The following is a 17,276-nucleotide window of genomic DNA, read 5'->3' as shown; positions in this document are numbered from 1 at the left end:
TTAAAGTATCAGCATAACTACAGAAATCACTGAAGTAACTGTTCCAGCTCTGGGGAAGCCTATTCATATTCTTCTTCTTAATGAAAGTTATCAAGCAGATCACAATTTTATGTGCCAAACTTTGGTGGTGCTTCCCAGCCATCACAGGCCAGAAGATGGGACCAGTGATGCTTAACAGCTGCAGGCAGCAAACCATGTTGGTGCACAGCAAAACACCCTCATTTTTTAAAGCAGCCCCCAAGTTCAAGGATATGCTGGCAAAAAGAATTGTCAAAACACACAGGGCAAAGGCCTGTGGGGATGGGTGCTCCACTCCAACAAGGCTGGAGCTGAAACAGGGGGGGGTCCATGGAGAGCAGGACATGCTTCCCTCCTCAGGGGAGGATAAAAGAGCTATTAATGGAGATGCAGGCTCTGTTCAGGCTCATGCTCGGCTCCTTGCGAGCAGAGGGTAAAGAGCTACTTATGCTGGAGCATAAAAGCTGGGAGACAGCAGAGTGCTATAAATAGGCATATAAACTTTCAACTGACAAGGCTCTGATTCTGTTATTGTAAAAAAAAATAAAAAAGAGAGGGAGAAAAAGTGCCTAGGTGGAGCTGACAAAGAGGGAAATACATGCAGAGTACAGGTTTGTTCCCAGGAACGCGCTTATTATAAGTCAGATGTAGTTAGAGCTATTACTTTAGCTTCAAATGAATGGAAGGAGAATAAATCTGCCTTTGTGCAAGGCTGCCTGCAAATAGCATCTCCCTCTAGCAAACCTGCAATTGTGTTTGCATGAGACAGTTGTTAGAATAAATGCAATTTAAAAAGAAAAACAGTTCACATCTACGGCAAGGGAAGGCTGGTGGTATGAATGGCAACCAGCAGAGGAGGAGGAAGAAGCACAACAGGCTTCAGCAGCGGGGGGCAGAGCCTGTGGCACTGCAAGGGGCTCATCTGGGGTGGCTGGAAGGATGGAAATCCTCTGAACAGTTCACCCTCAGTCCCTGGCCCTATCACTACATCTTTACACCAATCGCCCCAAACCGCTGAGCTGGTTTCACCCATTTTCTCACTTTCTGTCCCCGAGGGATGGTGATTAAACACAGGTCTTCTAGGGAAAGGATGAGCCATGCTGAAGGTGGGGAGGAAGCATCTTGCCCTGCTGCAAGCAGCCACACCATCACAGCTGTGGGAGCAAAGCCTGAGGTTTGTCCTGCATCTGTGAAGCTGGGACACGCCGGGGTTGGCATCCCGGCAGGGTTTATCTTTGTGGGACAATTGAAAAAGAAAAGCACTTCCTTGGAAGTTTTTGGCTTTGCATTTCCTACTCCTAAATAACTTCCCCAAGAGACTGAAAGTGCTTGCAGGTTATTTTTCTTCTATTTTCAGCTACTAAAGTGGTTTTCCTTTCAGAGCACATCACCACCCTGTTCTGACCTCCATTCTTCATGGCTGCAGCAGCTTCAGGGAGGGGACCTGCAGGGTTGGCACCTCTGGGGCTGCTTGTCACCTCGTGATACCCACAGGCACATCCATGCCCACTGGAAACTTCCCCCCAAATTGCAACAGCATGGAGGGACTGCAGCTTTCAATAGGAAAATGCAGCATCTTGCTAGGGTGATGGCCTCAAGTGGGGAGAAAACCCTCTGCAAAGTCCCCTCCTGCCTTCTACTATTATTATTATTAACAATAATAATAAATTAATAATAATGTTGTTATTAATAATAATAATAATAAATAATAATAATAGTAATAATAATAATAATATTCCCATTGAATTTATAGGAGTAACTGTCTGGGAAAATGACTTTACCTCTGGCTCCTTCATAAATTTTTAATAGGGCAGAAATAGAACCAAAAGGGATTTTAAAAAAAATTTTAAAATATGCGTTAGCGTCAAACTCTGGCTCTATTCATAATTAATTATACTTTCAGGGGGAGGGGAAAAAAAGAGGAAACATAATTACAAGCTTCTAGTGAGAACATTCATTATCATGCTAATGCAGAAATCAGTACTGCTGTGCCTGTGTGTGTGTGTGTGTGTGTGTGTGTGCTCTGTCTAATTACTCGGCAGTGATGTGTGTCACTCGCAGGGTTACCTCGCTGCTGCACGGGATTGTAAAGTCAAAGTTAAAAATGAGGGGATGAGTCACAGCCTGGATTGATGGGGATCCAGTGGGGTCAGGCACAGGGATGAGCCTACTCCTGTAGGACACTTGAAGCTCCAGTTGAAATCAAGGAGGAAAACCACAGGCTCAGGTCCATGCCTTGAACATCACATTCAGTCCCAGACATGTTTATGGACATGAGTTATCTAAATTATGTTAAACCTAAGTTCGGCATCTGCACAATCTGAGCATTTCTGGGGAATAATTAAATGGATTTCCCATTATTTCTCGAGCTGCCAAGCGAATGTCCTACTTTCATAAGTCAGAGCAGTGCACTTCCCCAGCAATAAATCCTCCAGCAGACTGCAGGAACCAGAGCCTGGCAGGCAGAGCGGAGCCAAGGGGGAATGAGGCAGTGGTGGGACACCCAGCCCTCCTGGATGTCTTAGAAGCCTTGGAGCAAGAACCCACGGGCAGTGCCATGGGATGTTCTGCCTGCAACAGCTGGATGGGGAGAGGGCAGCAATTGGCAGCTGGAAAGACCTGGGGAAGGAGCAGCCAGTGCTCCAAACAGGGATTAAAGGGGGGAAGAGGTGAGGCCAAGTGTTGGTGAAGTGCCACCTCTGATTCAGTAATCCTCTGCTCGGAGGGGAAGGACTGTGATAATTAAAGCAAGATTGCTCCTTCCCTTCCTCAAGTGGGAAAAACAGCTCTTGTAGGAAATTGGAGCCAGGGATGAATGCTGTGGGATTCAGTGTGTCCCTGCCTGCCCTCAGCCCCCTGCAAATGCCCTGTGCCTGAAATTTCCTCCTGTGCAGGATGAAAAACCCTCCTGGGCACTGCCAGGATCAGGGCTGTCTGCCGGGGATCACGGGTCCAATTTGCAGCGATGCTTCTGGAGAGCTGCCAAAAAGGCATAACAAAATTTGTGACAGCTCTCTTGTGACAGCCTCCATCCAGAGGACAGGAAGGGGAATTACTGTCCTAAAAAAACCCCTAGAGCTCTGTCACCCACAAGCACCTCAGAGTGTCCCCAGCAAAGGAGCATCCAACACCTTCAAAATGTACCAATTTTTCTTGGCATAAAAGCAGCTGCTGGCACACTGGGATGAGCACATTAAATTTAAGTGTGAAAGCATTAAAAAAACCCGAGAATTGTTTGCACAAAAAGCCACCATTACCCAGGCATGACAGAAGTTCCCCATCCAAGGATGCTCCATGAGCAGCACCAAGACCCTGCTGTCGGTGTGGAGGTTGGGAAGAAGGGAAAGTTAATGCCTGGAGTCCCAAGGATAAGATCAAAGATTTTTTTTTTTCCCCAGAGGTGGGCTTTGTGCAACATCTGTGAGCCATTCCCTTTCCCATGTGCTCGGGCAGCCGGGTGAGGGGCCGCTCTGGCCTCGCTCGAGCTCCAGCTGTGCCCAATTCCAACATTCAGGGTCGCCTGCAAAGCTCCCTGACCCACACCAGCCCTGGACAAATGGGCCAGGGGGTGTTTTCGGCCACTGACCGAGCTCAGGGCTATTTGGGAACCTGGAGCATAATTGCTCTGCGGTGTCTGCCAGCTGCTCTAAAATTATCCACCCCACCTCAGCATCCCGACACTCCCATTTTTATCCAGAAACGCATTTTGGAGGCGGAGGCTAAGAGTAGCACCGGGTGCTGTGGCCTCGGAAAGAGCAAATACAAGGAAAACAAAGGGAAAAAGCACAGTTTGGCCATCTCCATGGCACTGGGCAAGTGGTGGGGTGCTCAGCGTGGAGCGTGGCTGGAGCTTGCACAGTCGCCAGGTCCTGGGGATTGGGGTCAGAACCGCTCCAGTGTGTGTCCCCAACCTCTGCTGTGCCCTGCTGGAGCATTTTCCCAAGCCATGAAACATAGCACAGGTTTCCTGTGAGGGTCTAAAATGAGTTATCACACGAGGGAGAGCCCAGCCTGCCATGCCCCCTCCCCGAAAGCCCTTCCCGATAAAAGGGCCTCACTGTTCTTCCAAATGATGAAATGATGAAACCGGAGCCAAATCCCTTGAAAGGAAACAGATCACCTCTTGTGCTGGGAACTGCTCTGGTCCCTGCGTTAACTTGATCATGGCCAGAGCGCTGCTGCCCAAAGGAAAAGCAGTGAGCCATGACATGAGCATCCACAGCCCCGTGGTAGGCGGGAGGGAGGCACTGTCCCTGCTCCCTGATGAAGCGCCTCGTTAGGCTAACGGGCTTGGGGCTCCTGCTGCCCATGGGACTGCCTGTTTTCCCCAGGCATTTTGCAGGTGATATTTGGTCTCTGCCAGTGCAGGGTGATGTCTAAGCCCTCAGCAGCCCTGGGTGCTGCTAGGAGTCATGTTTTTGTTCAGAAAGGTCACATCGAGCATTGCTCCCCTCAACCAAAATGCTGGATGGATGCAGAATTTGGCATCTAAAGACCCGTGTTCTAAGTGGATGCAGCCCAGGACACAATTCAAGGTTTTTTTTCTGTTTATAACCAACCAATGGGAACATAAACCAGGATTGTGCATGCCTTTCATAAAGATATTTAATGATGCAAAAAAATAGCCCTAAAGCTTTTCCCAAAAGTCTCCCTGATGGAGTTTGGGAACGGACAGCCAGGGACAACCCAGCTGTGCCAGGGGACCTGTATTTGCTGAGCATCCCCATCCTCTGCCCTCCAGGTGAAGGCAGTGGGAGCTGTTAACTTTTTCAGTGCTGAGAAAACTGCTACTGAGAAATGGCTGGGGGTAACCACACTGAAATGCTGTTGTCGGAAACAGATGATCTTTAAGGTCCTTTCTAAGCCAAATCATTGTACGGTAACTCCCAAAAATTCAGTCTGATGGTGCTGTTCCATGGGAGGGGTGACAGTCAGTGCAAGGATGCCCTGCCCACACTGTGGGCACAGCCAACATCTGTCCCAGCACAACCTCCCCGTGCCCGGGGCAGGGCTTTGGGAAACACCGTAACCACTGGGGCACGGACAGCCCCGTTCTGCAAACTCCTTTCCCTTGTGGCACTTTCTCCATCTGCATCGAATAGCAGAGCTATGAATATTCAAAGAGACAAATGTGTTAAAAATCGGTGACATTTTCAGGATTGGCTCGCACTAGCCAGAGAACGTCATTCACAGTAATTACAAATAAAATCCACAGCCCTTCACAGATGACAACAAATCCAAATGGCCTTTTTGCACAGTGAAAATATTAGCCTTAACACTTTTTTTAAAAAAAAAAATATCTTCCAACCAGTTGCTGCTTTCACAGGCACCTCCGAGGGAGCTGATTTTGGGAAAACTTCTCCTGTCACAGTGGCGTTTGCTGCCTCGTACAGAAAGCAAAGAGCACTTTTTTTTCCCCCCTCCCTCTCGTTTGAGAGTTTTCTTGGTAGGGATGAAACCACCAAACAGAAGGCCGCCTAAATGAAATTATTATCCCGGAGAAACCACTAAAGGAACTTGATTAATTTGCCAAGTAACAGAGCCCGGTTTGTTCTTTTAGGCAACACATCTTAAAGTAATTGAATCACCCCTTGAAAAAAAAAACAGTAGATGATTGAGCCCTGAGGTACACTCGTTCTCTATCCTTAATAAATCTCTCTTTATGAAGGAGGTAGTATGCTTTTCTCATCAGAAACCTGTTAATTTTTTTTTCTCCTTTAAGTAATTGAATACAAAGTTCAAAATCTATCTGCAGCGTCCTTCAAGAGAAAAAAAAAAAAAAATCAAAGGTTTATCTCCTGCTTCATCTCAGCAAGTTAATTATGCTCTCATAATTGAGTTAAACCAGCAGGTTATTAAAAATACCACGGGATAATTTTTAATTTTTTTCTAATGAAGTATCACGAACCCCAAATCTTTGGCAGAACCAAGTATCCCAAGACCTGCACTGTGCCCTGCATGCTGGAGGAGGTGCTCAAGGTGGACCATGCCAACCTCATTCCATTTAAGAAAAGTGACTGAGGTTGTTTTTTGACTCATTTTTTGAATCAGGAGGATGGGCCCATCACCAGCTGCAGTACTGTAGCCTCAGCCAGAGCTGCAAAGCTCCTGAATACATCCACAGGCACATCCACAGCCCAGCAGTGGTTGATGAAGACAATGGAGCATCTCCCCTCCATCTCAAGACAAGCACACCTGGCTGCAGAGCCTTCCACCATAGAATGGAATCACTGACCCACAGAATGGGCTGGGTTGGAAGGGACCTTAGAGCCCATCCAGTCCCACCCCTGCCATGGCAGGGACACCTTCCACTATCCCAGGGTGCTCCAAGCTCTGTCCAATCTGGCCTTGGACACTTCCAGGGATGGGGTAGTCACAGCTTCTCTGGGCACCCTGTGCCAGGGCCTCACCACCCTCTGAGTAAAGAATTTCTTCCTAGTATCTAATCCTACCCTGCCCTCTCTCAGTTTGAAGCCATTCCCTGGGTCCTGTCGCTCCATGTCCTTGCCCAAAGTCCCTCTCCAGCTCTCTTGGAGCCTCTTTAGGCACTGGAAAGGGCTCTCAGTTCTCCATAAAGTCTTCTCCAGGCTGAACAATGCCTACTCTCCCAGGCTGTCCTCACAGGAGAGGAGTTTCAGCATCTTTATGGCCATGACTGAGACATCTTTGACTATTCCCCAAGGAACCTGCATTGAGCTTTGTTATGCCCTGGGATGGAGGAGGAGCCCCCAAAGCTCCACCACGATGCTCATGGTGCTTCCACGTCAAGTGTATTTCTAATCAGCATTTCACTTCAAATATTACCCATTCAACTAATTCTACTAATTCTAGGGAATTACAGAAATAATTGCTATTTTCCAATAGACACAGGACTGCCTCTCGAGACAGAAAAAAAAAATAAGGAAAAAAATTCAATGAAGTACTGTTTAAGGAAAGTCAAAATAAGCTATTTCCATCTCCTCATTTGCAATTAACTTCAGAGCATAACACAGTGGGAGGTGGTTCATGGGAAAAGTACGACTTCATTGTAATCCTCCTCCTTCTAAGTGGAGAGATCAGCAGAGATGGATGCACTCTGCCAGGTTGCAGTCACCCTGTCCCCTCTGGGCTGCCTGCCACCAGGGAGAGGCAAGGGCAGGAGAGCTGCCAGCTCCACGCTGTGTCCCTGCACTGCTGCCCCATCAGGGTGCTGTGACAGTGGTTGGGCTCTCCCCAGCTGCACGTGGTCACCAGCACCATTGTGGTCCTGCGTGAGATGCTCCATTTCCATCCTCATCTCCATCCCTCCCTGAATGCAGATCCCACACCACAGCTCCCAGGAGACAGAGCAGAGGGGAAAAAGGGATGTGAGGCTGATAACAGCCTGGAAGAGCATCTCTGGGAAAAACAGGAGCTGGTGCTTATTGGGTTGGAGTTGGCAGAGTGAGCACACAGTGGGGTGGCAGAATGGAGCTACTCTCCTCTCACTGGGCTGGCCTAAAAGAAGGGCTGGTTGTTACCATTATCTGCCCTTTTTTTTAACGCAAAAAAAAAAAAAAATTAATCAGGATTTTTCTGTAGCAATGTCCTTCTCTCCCACCAGTGACACTACTGCTGCAAGAAGAGGTGGCCACCAATCGTCCTTCCCTGGAGAGCTCTGGATACTCTTTGTAGAAGGGTCCCAAGCAGGACTTCTGCTCAGTGGGGCGCTTTGTCATCACTCTGCCTTGCATCAGCCCTGCTTCACCTCAAAACACCTCTCTGCTTATGGGTGTTTCTGCCACATTCCCAAACAACCCAGGCCAAGCAGCGGTTTGGGAGCTCTTTTGAAAGAGCCGGTTCCCCTGCATTGTCTGGCAGGGCTGGGAGCTCTTCCCTGCTCTCCATGCAAATGTTTCCAGGAGGATGAGGCTCAGACCCAGCCATGCACTGCCTGGGAACCTCCTGCCAGTGTCTGCCCAGGGGCAGAGAATCCAGACTGTGAGGAGGTGTCCATCATGTGCCTCATCTGACTTCTGGCTCGTGGGTTGACTGCAAAGCAGCCAGTGAGCACAACAAGCAGCACAGAGGCTGGGGCTCTTAGCAGAGCCGTGCCCTGAATCCCAGTCCTGCTGCAATCAAGAGCAGAACCCTGCTACCACTGCAGGATCCATCCTCAGACTCCTCCTCCAGTGCCCAGTGACCTTTGCTGGTGAGGAGGGTGCTCTGTCCTCCAGCACACACTTCCCATCCTTTGCCCTACAACATTAAAAGCACCACTGATGTGGCGGCCTCCTGATTGTGCATTAAATATTCACCTACATGATACTTCCTTTGAAGAATTCTCCTTTTAACTGTTCTATTTTCATCACTGTCCTCATCTCTCCGTAACGCTCCATCTTCTGCTTAAGTGTCATCTTCAGATTTTGTTCCCAATTAATATTTCTATGGCAACTGCATTTAATTTTGAAGTGGCAGCACTCGCTCTGCATAGGGACCAGAGCCTCCTCCTTGCCTCACAGATCTGTGCTTGTGGTGGACATTTATGGTGTTGTGTTTGGTTTCAAAAAGCCATGGTCCTCCACCCAGCCTCAGTGCCCCTGCCTTGCCCTCTTAATGCCAGTCTGGGCGCAGCCAGCAGGTTGGTCCAGGCAAAACTGAGCTCAAATTCATCCATCATCTTGTGATCCCTTATCCCCAAGGGCCTATATTTGCTACAGCACAGGGTAAAGCACAGATATTTGGGGAACACACTCAGTGGGATCAAGACACACACGGTACACCCAGGAGAGCAGCCAGGCAGGACAGGAACACACTGTGAAACAGGAAGTGGTTGGGAATGCAGGAGGTGGCAGAGGAGATTGCTGTGTTTGGAAACTCAGCCTTCACCCCATGTCCAGCTCCAGATGATGACCAGTGCTGGGTGAAGAGTTTTGCCCCAACACCCTGAGCTGTGAACCCAGCAATGGGGTGCAGACAAGTCTCTGGTTCCTGCGGCCACCAGGCACTCCCAAAGCGATGGGGAAGGCACCCACTCATGTCCACATGTGGGTTTCTTCTTCATTCAAAAGGCAGAAGCAATCCTTGAAAGTGGAAACCATCCATGAAGATGACCAGCAGCGGCAGGATGGGAACATCCCCCCAGCTCAGTGCCACTGAGTGCACCACAGGACCCTCCCGTGGACTCTGCACTGCTGAGAAGATAAAAATGGGTGCGGAGTGGTTAAAATAAGCCTGGGGTATGGCCTGGAATGAGAAGCATTTGTGTGCTGGTTTCCCTGGCGTGGCTGCCTTCAGTCTGGCTGAAACCTTGCAGGCATTTTTGGAATGACAGAAATGCTGAACATCCTGTTACCGGGGTTCTGCCTCCGTCAGCACAGCCCGGCTGGTTTGTGCAGAGGAACCTGTCCTGGATGGCCCCGCAGGGGCTGGCAGCCTGACAGATGTAAAGCTGGGCTACTGCGTGTACAGCACAGGAGTTTGGGGATTAAGCCATATAAATCCACCTTCAAAATAACTTTATTCTGAGCCAACATCCCTGCTGCCGCCGATGCCCTCCTGGGCCCTGTGAAAGCATCTCCTCTTCATGCATGGTGACAACACGCGCACAGAGGTTCCCCTGTCACATCATGGCTTGGTTCCCCTTGATGTGTGTGAAGGCTGTTTCCCACTGCAGCTTGGGTCACCTCTGCAGTTGCACTGTCCCTGGCATTGCACACTTCCACACTTCTTTTCTTACCAAAACATCTCAGACACCCCCAGGAGACATTCTGGGCCTTTGCTCTGGTTTTGGCCCTGTGTTTAAAGATGGCATCCAGCTTTCTAATCCCAGACTCCATTCCTTGCGAAGTGGCCAGCTGAATTCCTGCCTCCACCCAGAGCCTGGCATGCAGCTGGGATGCCCTCCTGCCTGCTGTGCCCACCATGCCACTGCCTCCCAACGAAGTGCCACCAGCAGAACAAATGCACCCGCTATGTCTTTGGTTTTCCAAGAGCTCCCAGACAAGCTCTGCTCACAGTATCAGCATTATTCCTCATTCAAATGAGGGAACCACAGAAAAATGTAATTTTGGAAGCCGAGTAACTTAATTCCCTGCAGCTGTGCCTTGGGCTGGGCTCCAGCTGCCTGGCTGCCCACAGGGCTCCTCCACGCTCACACAAGCACCGGATTCCTCCTGAAAGTCACTTCCCAGGATGGCCAGTTACTGTGAATGAAATTTGGGACTTGGATTTCTTTCCTCGGCCAGCTGGGCCGCCCCGTGGTGGTGGCATGAACATGTTTTTTTCATGGAGCTCACCGCTGGAAGGCAACGCTCCTCACCACTGCCTTTCCCCACAGATGCTGTTACCCAAATGAGCTGGGGGAGAGGGAGGGACACGTTCCCCACTCCGTACTGGCTAAGCTGCGTGTTTTCCCCCACCCAACCCTGCACCACCAGGCAGAGAGACCTCTTTAAAAGCCAGTGCCAAGACGTCGGCTATGGATCCGACCTCACCCCTCCTGGGAAATAATTCCTATGGTGATGACACACGGACATCCTGTCCCAAAGCAGTCCCCGCCACTGCAAGGCTCTGTGTGCCCTGGGGACAAGCAGGAGCTACGCTGACACAGCTTGGGACAAGGTGACAGGCCAGGGACAGCAGCTGGGGAGGGCAGGGTCACCCTCCCCACAGGAGCCCCCATTTCCTCCCTCTCATGCCGCAGTGGAACTGGGAGCCTGTGGTGCCTTTGCCACTGTCCCTGCAACACGGAGTGCCCTTCTCTTCACCTTACTCGGCTCTGCGGAGAGGGGCTGATGATGCCCCGCACAGCCTCCCGCAGCTCTCGGCTTGGGGAAGGCTCTAAAAGCCTTTCCGCTGCTGCCGGGCAGGCTGGTGGCAGCACATGGCCCCAGACACGGTGCCAGAACTGAGCGCATCCCGCTCCCGGAGCGCCCTTGCCCTGTCGCCTCTCATTAACTGGAAGCGACTGTTCACAGAGCTCTCCCGGCCGGGAGCTCACCGGGCCCCTCCCTGCACCCGATGTCACCCTTAAACACCCGATGTCACCCTTAAACACCCGATGCCACCCTTAAACACCCAATGTCACCCTTAAACACCCGATGTCACCCTTAAACACCCGATGTCACCCTTAAACGCAGGCGCCGTCCTCCCCCGGGCTCTCCCTCAGGACATCTCTCTGGATGCACCGGGAAGGCAAGTGCGAGCAGAGGGAGCTCGCTGCTGCCGAGAAGTGTTTGTGTCTGGGCTATTTCCATCCCTTCCGAGCTTCCCCACGCATCCATGCCCTGACGACTCTGCTCCAGCTCATGTGTGGACGGCCACAGCTTCCCCACCCAGCAGCCCAGCACCAGCCCGGTGTCCCAGGGCTGGGTTTGCACCTCCCGGCTGCTCCCATGGGTTCATCAGGGCTCGGGATCCGCGATGCCCGGCTCTGTGCTGAAGGCTGAGCCACAGGAAACCCACTTAACAACCAAGGCACCTCCACAAATCAGTCTGGCCCTGTATGTTTGTCTCGCCAGCTGAAGGGCTCTGCAGTGTCCTGGTGAGCGCCCGGGGACAGTAAATCACAAGTGAGCTCAGAAAATGCAGCTCGTGCACCGAAACCCTCCTGCCTGCCCTGGCCACGGAACACAGCACCGGTAATAACACGCACCGGCTTTCTCCTTAACCTGAGATCTTTACGAGTGATCAGCAAATTCGAGAGGCCAATTAAGGAAAATCAGCACTTCATTAGCTTCCTGAAATGCAGTCACCGCTGGAACGAGAGACAGCAGAGCTCAGCACGGTGTGAACCCTCGGCGAAATGCAGAGGAGAAAAGCTCCAGTCACTGTGGGCTACAGCGAGGGAGAACTCGCGCTGCCTTTCGGAGTCACCGTGCATGGGCCTGCGAGGGTCAGCGGCTGGGATCGCTCCCTTGCCAGCGCCCTGCCAGCTCCCAGGCTGCAGACCAGCTGGAGGAAAAAAAAAAAATTAAAAGGCATGGCTTGTTTGATGGTGTAAAATGCTTCCCCCCACCACTTGTGCAGGCTGGCTGCTTACCACGGGTGAGCTCATTCTCCATCCCACTTCCAAACCACTGTGCTGGTGTCCCAGCACTGGCTCCTGGCAGAGCTGAGGTGACAGCAGCACAAGTTAACCCCAGCCCAGCTCCAGGCATTGGGAAGCCCATCTTCCCTGGCAGATGAAAGGGAAAACCCTGAGGTTAAGACTTGGCAGTGAAGTGAGACATCTCCTCCCTCCCTGCATCCCTTCCCTGGGTTATGGAATGCTTTGTTTTTTTAAGACAGCCTTGCGAAAACGGCATGAAAATTTAATCACCCCGGCACAAAATCCAATAGCTGCTCTTCACACGCACCTCACTGCGATTTATTCTCCTGCTAAAGCCTTCGTGCTCACCATGCACTTAGGGCAGCTCATCTGTCCCAGGGAAAAGCAGTGTCCCCACCCCCTGCCATTCCCACAGCCATCCCAGGGCCCGCGGCACTGGCTCCTCTGGGATGCGCTGGTCCTGCACAGCAGCTGCAGTGCCGCACAGGGTGGAGGGGCTTTAGGGGCAAAGTGCTTTTTACACCTCTGTGAACATTACTGTGAGCGCAGTGGGGGTCCAGGAGCATCTTCATTGGCCCAGGCTGCCCCAGGGCAGTGACATTTCCTAGGCCGGAGTCCCTGCGGGGGCCCGTGCACTGCTCCCAGCCTGCCTTGGGCTCCAAGGAAAAATTTCTCTGTGGAAACTGAACATGAGTGATGAGACACCCAAGGCTGCAAACGATGGGCTTTGGCTCTTTACCCTTCCCTGGACTTGTGCTCAAGGAAAGCCACGACATTTATCAGGAGAATATCCTCCAGTTAAAACCAGAGACCCTGATTCTGTTAACAATTTGTCAATGAATTAATGACATTTTCCAGTGGAAAAGAAATTGCAAAACTCTCCCGGGAGCTTCTGATTCGACCCAAACAATCTGTCAAGTCAAGCCGACTGGAGCCTGCCCGCTCAGCAGCTCGTGTGGCTCTGAGCTCATCCCCAGCCCAAGGAGCAATAAATAAAAAGCAGGAGGATGACAGTGGATGCCAGGGATGAGTTGGGGTCTCTGGCTCCATCGATACCCCTCAGAAAGAAGACCTGAGAAGGTGGACATACAGGTTTTCTGGAGCTGAGTGCCTTGGATGGTAGGTTTATTTAAAACATCAAGAATATCAATATTCTTTAAAATGTCAGTGAACCCCATGGTAAGGCTGGAGGTGCCCCAGGCCTCCCAAACCTGGACTCCATCACCTCCAATTCCAGCCCCACATGCCGAATCACTCCGCTTGAGCATGAACATCCCTGGCCACCGCATAACAAGAAAGAAAAGATGCTTAAAGCGACTAATAGCTGGAGCTAAAGGAGAGATTATCATTATCCATATTGCCTGCTCCTCAGAGAGAGCTGGGCAGGTTTCCAGGGATGCAATGGAACCCGTTTCCCTGGGCAGCTGGGGGATGCTCCGTGCCCCTCTAAGAAGGGCTGTGCAGCCGTACTGAGGCGAAGGGCTGAGGACCCCCCTAGTGCAACATCTCGTGGGATCCCCACAAAGCAGGAGACACCCAGGGAGAGGCTTAGAACAGGGTTGGGGCTCATTGCAATTCCTCAGCAGCATCCTGGTTGCATTAGGATGGAGTGTGAGCTGCCGGGTGCTGAGCAGCCCAATGCTCAGCTTGTAAACAGGGAGACAAACGCTCGTTTCTCGGGAAGATGCGCTGCCCTGTCAGTCCCCACATCCCGAGTCCCCTGATTTACAGTTAGAAACTTTGCCTTGGCTGTGCTCAGAATCATTAAGCTACAAACCATAGACTAATTATGGGGCCCTGGGCAAAAACGTTAATCCAAAGAGCATAAAATTATAATGACTTTCTTGGCATAATTAGCCCAAACAAGATAAACAGTCCAAATAGCAACCGCAGCTTCGGCACATTCGCAGTCCCAGCTCAATCCACTGCAGGGTGGTGGTGAGGGGCAGTGGGAGAAGGGATGTCCTGAGGGCAGGGAGGGTGGGGAGCTGTGACCAGCCCCGTTTGAGCTCATGCTGAGCCCTGTGGAGGCATCACACAGCAGCTGGGATGTTCCCACCTCTCCCATCAAGCAGAGCTGTCCCATGGTCTGCAATTTCCCCAGCCACCGTGGGGATCGAACTCAATCCACCATCAGAGTTGCAGGAAGGATGCAGCCAGTGCCACCACCACGCTGTACACCCCTCCTGCCAAACCACCACATGCCCACAGGGACAGCACAGCCCAGCATCATCTGCACCAAAACTTCATCACATCAAGGCAGGCAGGGCTCTCTTACATCTGCCAAATTCAGAAGGAGTCACTCAGATCCCTGTGCTTCTTATCAGTCTCCAAGGGGCCAGTGACTGAGTCCAGGACCCCAGGGAAGCAGCCTCAGGCGGGGTCAGGGGAGCCATTTCTAAAAGCACGGCTTAAGTGTAATGCTCACTTCATCTGCATCTCTATTTATTTATTGCTGACTGGGAAGTGCAACACAAAAGCTAATTATTTGATAAAAGCTTTGGGCAGGGTATTAATGAGCCAGACTTCTAAGCAGATTTCCAAACCTCTTTTCTGTCTCCGCCTGCAGATTGGAGCTGGCTGTGTCAGAGTGGGCTGGGAAACACAGGGCCTCTTTCACGTGTGACTGTGGCTCACCCTGCACGGCACGGGGACAGGCATGCCAAGCCTCCACTGGGCTGTTATCCCTCTTTTCTCCTTGCTGGAGGAATGCTGGTTGTTCCCAGTTCCAGGGACAGAAGGAAGAGAGTTGGAAGAGAGTTGGAAGACGATGGGCAGCAGTTCAGAAACTGAGCATCAATCAGCATCTCCTCCCCAGACCCTGTTAGGAGGTTTAAAGCTGTTCACACCCTCCCACCAAGACAAGCCTTTGGACTCATTATGTCCCTATTTTCTATTTCACCAGACTACTCCAAAAGCAAAAAGAGCCATCTCGGTGCTGGCAGCCCCTCTGATGTGCCCAAACTGCCGCTACAAACAGAAGAGCCCCTGCAGCTCAGAGCCTGCAGTGAGGGCAGGGAACACACGGAGTGCTGGAGACACTTTCCAGTCCAGAAAACCCCACTTTGATACCTGACAGACCTGCCCTGTGGCTGGGCATTCCTCTGCCTGCCTGCCTCCCCTCTGCCCCCAGCACCGACTGGCTTTACGGGCACCCATTGGAGCCATTCCCCAACAATCTGCTGTTAAATCCAGCTGTAAACCCAGCTTCCAGTTCATTTTTGCCATTCCAGGCAACACCCTCGAGATCAAATATTGCTCATATTTGCACGTTCAGAAAAAAGATCGGACCGAAAGCATGTGGCTGGAAGCCCCATGGAGGATCCCACCCCTCCTCCCCAGACTCTCTTTGGGTGCTCCTCAGCCCACAGCCGGTGTCAAAGCCCACCAGCGAGCCTCAGGTCCAGCTTTTGATGAGAAAATCAAATAAATCTGTCTCTATTTTCCCTGTCGGTTCATCTCTGTGTGGGGCTGCCCTTGTGGCAAACCCACCTCCCACCCACTCAAGGCAATGAAACCACTCAAACGTTTTAGAAACAGCATGCTAGCTGGAAAATTTTGCAACCCCAGGATAATGGAGACTATCTCCGGGCAAGCAAGAGATTAGGAAGACAAATGACATCGAGAAAGGGCATTTTAGCCCAAAGCAATCTTAAATCAATGCAAAGGGGAGAGTTTTGTGGGCAGATGTGCAGGTGCTGGGGCTGCACACGAAGGGCTTGGCCATCAGGGCTTCAGGGGCTTCAGGTTCCTGCCTGGCAGCACAACCAGTGAGCCAAAAATGGCTCTTGCTCTGGAATATTTATTGGCTGAATAATTTTAATTTCCTGTTAATTGGGAAAATTCTCTTGAAATTAAATGTGTCCTGAACCAGCAACTATTTCAAATAAGGGCGGACAACTGCACCTACACTGAACCAAGGCACTGCTTGTGAACAAAGAGCATCTTCTAGGTGTGGAAATGCTTATTTGTCCCAGCAATTAAACCACCATCAACACAAAAATCAATGTGTGTGCACATGCTGTCCCTCCCATCTGTGCTTGTAAAGCTCCCCACAGGGACACCCACCCAACAGCTTCCACATGCCACCACTCCTCTTTTTTCAGTCTAACTTCAGGGTTTTTTTAGGACGTGACACATGAAAGAGTAGTGCCAATGAAGGGGGTTAGCAACATGAAAAGCCAATTCCAGATCCTGTGAGCACAATGAATTGCTCTTTAGAAAAAAAAAAAAAAAAGAAAAAAAAAAGAGAAAAAAAATCTAATCAAGAACTTTTCCTTTCTTCCCTTTTTTTGTTGGTTTTTTTTTTAAATTTTTTTCACCAAGGACGGTACGTGATGTGTATAGTCTCAAAAGGAGATTTACTAGAGACTGCTGTGACTAAGGCAAGATGTAATTAGAAGAGGGGAGGAACATTTATCATTTGCCAGAGTGAATTAGGTATTTCGACTTCTCAAAAGAATTGAACACAGAGGGTGAATTTTTTTCCAATTTCTCTCACATCTCCAATATTATTAAGTTCAGCTAGAAAACACTTGAGACAAATTGACTCATCTGAGCCCATCTCTTCATAATTGCTACACATTTTAAATTGGCTTAGTTAAATGAACACTTCGCATGGTGGTTGACAGGCTCTGTTGTCTGGATGCAATATTAAAAATATCAAAACCAACACAAGAGCTAGAGCAGAGTTTGGGGATATTGCTTTTCTGAGCACTGGATATTGCTTTAGCTGGACTATAGCAAATACCTACAACTTTAAAGGTGTTTTTAGACATAGATTAGGAGATACTATTCCTTTCCCATTAATGGTGAAGAGGTTTTTTTCCCCTTTTCTTTCTACTTAGTAAGAAATTTATAAGCCCATGCTCTAACCTGGGCCGTCAGCCATGGGTTGTGTTCAGAAACCATCCCTATAATGGTTATTCACTTTGCAAGCCTCCACACGGTGCAATGCCCTTATATATTGTGTATTTCCAGTTGTTTGCATGGGATATACTCCACTCCCAGCAGTCAGGAATCGCAAGGTTCCTGATCCTGCCCAGGTTTTAATGACTCCAGCCAGTGTTAGCAGCTCTGGGGCAGAGCTGGAGATGCTCAGCATCTCCCCAGATCCCAGCAAATTCTCTCTCCCAGCTCATTTCCTCAGTGTTTTTGTGCACGTGAGATGTTTCACGGGTCTCATCTAAAGGCTACTGAGAGAGTCAGACAGAAGGGAAGAATTTGGGTCTGTGCTTTGCCAACGTGA

Source organism: Aphelocoma coerulescens, chromosome 15 (assembly GCF_041296385.1).
Source record: "Aphelocoma coerulescens isolate FSJ_1873_10779 chromosome 15, UR_Acoe_1.0, whole genome shotgun sequence".
Classification (NCBI taxonomy): domain Eukaryota; kingdom Metazoa; phylum Chordata; class Aves; order Passeriformes; family Corvidae; genus Aphelocoma; species Aphelocoma coerulescens.
The sequence above is the reverse complement of the archived record's forward strand: the minus strand, read 5'-3'. Positions refer to the sequence as shown.